General features: G+C 40.8%; 1 protein-coding gene across 1 annotated transcript in view; it reads right to left on the bottom strand.

Moving 5' to 3' along the window:
- The window catches only part of St18 (ST18 C2H2C-type zinc finger transcription factor), a 396007-nt gene that overhangs the window by 350815 nt on the left and 39832 nt on the right, over window positions 1-5360 (bottom strand). Inside the window, exon 2 of the mRNA XM_031366775.1 lies at window positions 3806-3929. The gene's annotated coding sequence lies outside the window, so the exon portion shown is untranslated. The remainder of the gene's footprint in view (window positions 1-3805; window positions 3930-5360) is intronic.

The following is a 5360-nucleotide window of genomic DNA, read 5'->3' as shown; positions in this document are numbered from 1 at the left end:
TTGGAGGAGAAACTGGGAAAGGAGAAATTTACATGTAAATAAAGAAAATATCTAATAAAAAAAAAAAAGAAAAGTGGGGCTGAGGGCTCTATCCCAATGTGGAGAGAAGATAATGTCCTGAATGGATGTATATTGTTTGATGTGACCATAGCCAATGTTAACCACCTCAATGCTTCAGACCTGTGGGAATACTAAAGCCTTCCTCAGTCTATATGTACATGTTGACACTGTGTGCACAAAAATGTTGACTATAGCTTCTTCCACCCAATGTTTACAGCCTTAGACTGTTCCTCCACAGAGACCTGCCACCAAAATCAGCCAAATGTTTTTCCTTGTTCTACTATATATAATAACCTTTCTCCTCATCCAGATGTGTACAGCAAACCCGCCTTTCTGCTCATGGTTACCTAATAAACTTCTCCAGCACTGTGTCTGCCTACATGCCTCCTGCCCTGGAGATAATGGACTAAACTCATTGATGGGTTTTGAGTCGCGGCAGGAAGTGTCTGCAGACACCAGGCCCAGGCAGTTTCATGTGTAAGAGGTTTAATTGGAAGGGGGAAGGGGGGTAGCAGCGCAGGAAGAGAGAGGGGAGAGAGAGAAGAAAAGAGAGAGAAAGATGGAGGAAAGTACCCATATATATACATATGTCGTGTTGTAACAGTCCAGGTAAAGGTGGGAGCTGAACCCAATGGATTCTGGGAATATGGTGGCCGTTGCCCTGGTGACAGGCCTGTGGACCCGCCCACATATCTGCCGCAGGCAGGTTCTGGATGCTAACACTCATGAAAGTCTAAACCAGGTACAATTAAATGTTCTCCTTTAGAAGAGTTGCCTTGGTCATGGTGTTTCTTCACAGCAATAAAACAGTGACTAGCACATCAAGTTAATCTAAATGTAGCACTGTAGTGACCAAGGGCACAAATTGGAGGCTCAATACTCAAGAGCCAGCCTAGGAACTATAAGAATCCAACCCAACTAGGACGATGGAGCCTTTTTCTCCAACTTTCTCAACAAAGAGGGAGATAGGAAGCCGAAGACTTGTCAACCTATACTCATGAAATCCATCCTTCTCTTCACCAAATGATGCATAGTAACCTAGTACATCAAGTCTCTGGTATTTTTCCTTTAGCACATGTTATAATATACAAGGAAAATGAGAGGCAAGTTCAAGGGCACTTTTGATGGAAGCCAGATGAATTGTTACAGTTGCCTGAGAAACCTTTGAAAGCAACAATATTTGATATGTCAAATATCTTAAGTCAATATGGGCCAAAGTAATATAGAAGCTAAAACCAAGCAAGCAAATTGTGTGAAAGGAAGCACTCTCAATGTGTTATGTTATCAGAACTAAACTTTTGAAAGGAGAAAAAGACTGCATAATCTCTTAATTAGCCTAAAAGAATGATAACCCTAAATGCCAACTTTCAACGTTCAGCATAAAGGCATTTCAATTTCCTAAACATTTATGCACAAAACCCAAGAGTTTGTGACAACCTTACAACAAAACAAAGTCTTCACATAGAACTTTCCCCTGTGTCTTTGTGATGTGGTTGCAGTCTAGAGTGGTAGACTGGTGTATAGTATATCGAGTGTGATTTCTACCAGATTTCCAATACAAACGTTATGTCCCAATGTTGAGTGTTAAATGTGTCTTGATAGAGAATAACAACAAATGTTCTCTGTAGCAATTCTGAGGAGAAAAATATTTTACATAGGACAATAAGCTGTCATGCTCTATTGAGGAAATATGCCTGTGATAGGAAAAATTTCCTAATCTACATTTTGCCCCAACATATATTCTGGGAAGAGATTCTGCCATAAATTTGATTTTATTATTTTTCTTCAGAAAAGTAACCCTAAAAAAGCTACATTATGAGAATTTACATACTTTACTGGTATTAGAGTTCATTTAGACTTTTGTAACAGAATAAACTAAAAAGAAAGTAGAAACAACAGCTCATGGATGCAGCTCTATAGCAGAGTACAGCATTCACAAGATCCTAGGCTTAATACACAGTAGAAGAGAAGATAGATCAAAATGTAAATACCCAGGGGCTTCAGGAAATGCAGTATGTCCCTGCACCTCAAAATTTGCAAAGTGAAATAGCCACTGAGGGACCATCATCTTGGTGTTTTATTACTTTAGAAATCTACAGTTGCAAGAAAGCGCACCCTCTGAAAGGACAGACTTTAAGCAGATATTTACCTCAGTTTTGTTTGTTTGTTTGGATGAATGGTTCGTTGGCTGGTTTGTTTTGGTTTTCTGATAACTGGTTGGAAACTTTTTAGAGTTTTATTGCTCTGAGCTGCCCCCTGCTGTTATCCTCCTATAGATATTTTATGGAAAATCCTCTACCCTCCCACATCTCTACCCCATTTCATCACCGATAGTATTCAAGGGCTGCCCTGCCTACTTCTCCTACATAAATGTGGAAATATGGAGGACTGCACTTCAGTTTTTAAAATGTAAAGAATTAGCATAAAGCTTTTTTAGTTTGAGAGCTTTGATTTTAGTTTTATTTCACTTTTGAGATGCTGCTCTTTTCAGAAGTCTTCCACAGTTACAAACTAAAGATGATGTGTTGTCTAAGGAGCTTGGCTTTATACAAATCAGTAAGCAAGTCAGTATGTTGTTGTGAATTTACTTAAGGTGGGTTTAATTTTATAGGACAGGCTCCATTCTTCTCCTAGTAGTATGAATGAGGGTTACAGGAAAATCACTTCTTCCTGCATTATTCATCTGAGTTGATCTGAGGGACCATGCCAGTTAAACTGACAGCAATTTATATGAATCAATCAGAAAGAGAAAGACTCTAGCTTGTGTGTAGTCAGAAATCTGAAGTTCTTTTCTGTAGAAACACCTGCTGTGGGAATAACCTTGTTCGCCATTCTCTTCTGCTTAGAGCTGACTAGCTTCATCTGTCCCGAGACTCAGACATGACACAGTCCTAAGAACCAGCAGCTTCGTTTCAACCCACACCACAGAAGAAGAAATCTTGTTACAGTGCTGGTATTCTATACTCACAGGTTGCTGTGATCATTTAACAAATTAAAGTGTTTACTAAGCCTTGCATAAAGGAGCACATTCAGAGTCTTAAGTACTACAGGATGGCCAATGCAATCTTTGTTCCCCTGAATATCTGGCAACATACCCATTTGAAAGTTCTAAAGCTATGTTCATGTTTTAGAAACCCAAGTAAGCTTGACATTAAGACCAAATTGTATTTCTCAAGGAAAGAAAACCATAGTTTGGCGCCTGTGTTCCAGTAAAGAGACATACAGCATACATATGCTACGGGTCTCTTATAGCGACAAACAAACCACTCAAGTATTCAACTTATCTTCATATTGATTCTTATTATATGTAAGCAACAGATGTATTTCTCATATGAGCACCATTAAAAAAGTGATTTTTCTAAAAGAAAATTCTAAATAGAAATGAGTCAGTCTCAGCACAAATCCATACTGCGCAGGCAGCATTTGTAATATAAACATCCTGACACTTTACAGAGGGTTTGTAAAATCTGATGACCTTCACGATGTCCCTGCACACAGATAACATGTCCTCTCCTCTTACATGGCATTAGTAACAATGGCTCCCAGTGACTACCAGTGGTCGTACGTGATGCAAGGCTACCATAGCCATGCTTGCAAAACAGAGGCGAAACAACAGTTGAGTCCTCCCAGCTCCCTACTCAACAGTCCCACCCACCTCAGTCCGGTTGGTTTTCTACCAAAGGCCAAGCTGGTGTGAGATGTAACCAAAGAACTACTATCTACCTTTGATAATATTTGTCCTTACCTGTACCTGGTAGATGTTTACAGGTATGCAGAGAATTATCTTTTTTTTGATACATTCCAAATGTTCTTACGCTATTTCTCTTAGGGTTTCTCCAAGCCAATCCATTCAGATATCTCATTACTGTCTAAAAGAGAAAAATGTTAAATTATAATAAGAAAGTCCATTCATTTTTTTTCAAATCAGGACTAAATGAAGACGAACCACAAAGACTGGCGCCTTGTACAGTGCTAAGAGGTGTGGGCTTCTGTGTAGGATAATGCCAGAAGCCGTTTCTCCTCTTGCAGCTTTACTTAGAAAACACATTTGTTATTTGTTATTTCAGGTTTTTTGCTCCTTACCTCTAGTATTCCTGTGAGGTCACATTCTGTGAGAAACATCCTGCCCTTCTCCCCACAAAAAGGTTGCATAGAGTCAGAATGCAGAAGCCTGCAACTTGCTAACTTTGCTCTGTGTTATTTACCAATCGCACAAAGAAAATGCTGTCTATTCAGAACTCATTTCAAAACTCTTTTCACTGTGAGTAAGCGAACAAGCGGGCTCATGTCCCAAGCCACAGTCATATCCCCAGTGGTCCAGTGATAGCTATGGGGCTGGCACTGAGTGGCACAGCCTTCAGGCATCCTACAAGGGTCTGTTGTGAACAGTCTGAAACCTTCAAAGCCAGAAGTAAAGAAATAAGGTGGAGTGGGACTCCTTCACTCTCCTCTCTCCTGTTTCTATGCTAGCTTGCCCTGTGTCTCTGTTATCAGTAGCCCTTTCCCAAAAGCTTCCTTTGTCCTAAATAGTACAAGATGTCACCAAGGTGATAAAAGAAGAAGCTAGTCAGGTAGCTGCTGAGTTGCTGTCCTTGGAGCAAGTAATTTCAATTATAGAGACCTTAGTTGCTTACTAAAGCCATGCTACAAAGCATGCCCAGGCATTCCCCATTCACCTCCCTGTGCCTCTCCCTCCCCTTCTCCCCCTCTCCACTCCTTCTCTCCCCTGTGCCCCTGTTCCCTTCTCTCTCTTCAGTGTGTCACTACCTCTGCTTCTGTCTCCCTCTCTCCTATCCCTCTGCCTCTCCCCCTCTCCCTTTCTCTCAGTCTCTCTGTCTCTCTCCCTCCCTCCTCCCTGCCTCGTAAGTTCTAAGAGTCAAGTCTCAATATAAAGCTTACTGTTTCTATTGACCACATCAAAAGACATTAGGGGAAAAACAGAAAGAGGAGGTCATGGATAGACTACCAAAGTTGGGGTTTTTTTTTGTTTTGGGTTTTGGGTTTTTTGTTTTTGTTTTTGTTTGTTTGTTTGTTTGTTTGTTTTATCAAAATGCAGGAGCTTCAAAACATTATCTGAGACCCATCCAGAAAAATGCTTCAGTGTACCACAAAATGCCCAGGACTGAGGAAGGTACACCCAGGGACCATCTGAAAGAAGAGAGTAAGCCAGGCGGTGGTGGCACACAACTTTAATCCCAGCACTTGGGAAGCAGAGGCAGACAGATTGCTGAGTTTGAAGCCAGCCTGGTCTAAAGAGTGAGTTCTAGGATAGCCAGGGCTACACAGAGAAACCCTGTCTC

Source organism: Mastomys coucha, unplaced genomic scaffold (genome assembly GCF_008632895.1).
Source record: "Mastomys coucha isolate ucsf_1 unplaced genomic scaffold, UCSF_Mcou_1 pScaffold14, whole genome shotgun sequence".
NCBI classification, from domain to species: domain Eukaryota; kingdom Metazoa; phylum Chordata; class Mammalia; order Rodentia; family Muridae; genus Mastomys; species Mastomys coucha.
The sequence above is the reverse complement of the archived record's forward strand: the minus strand, read 5'-3'. Positions and strand labels throughout refer to the sequence as shown.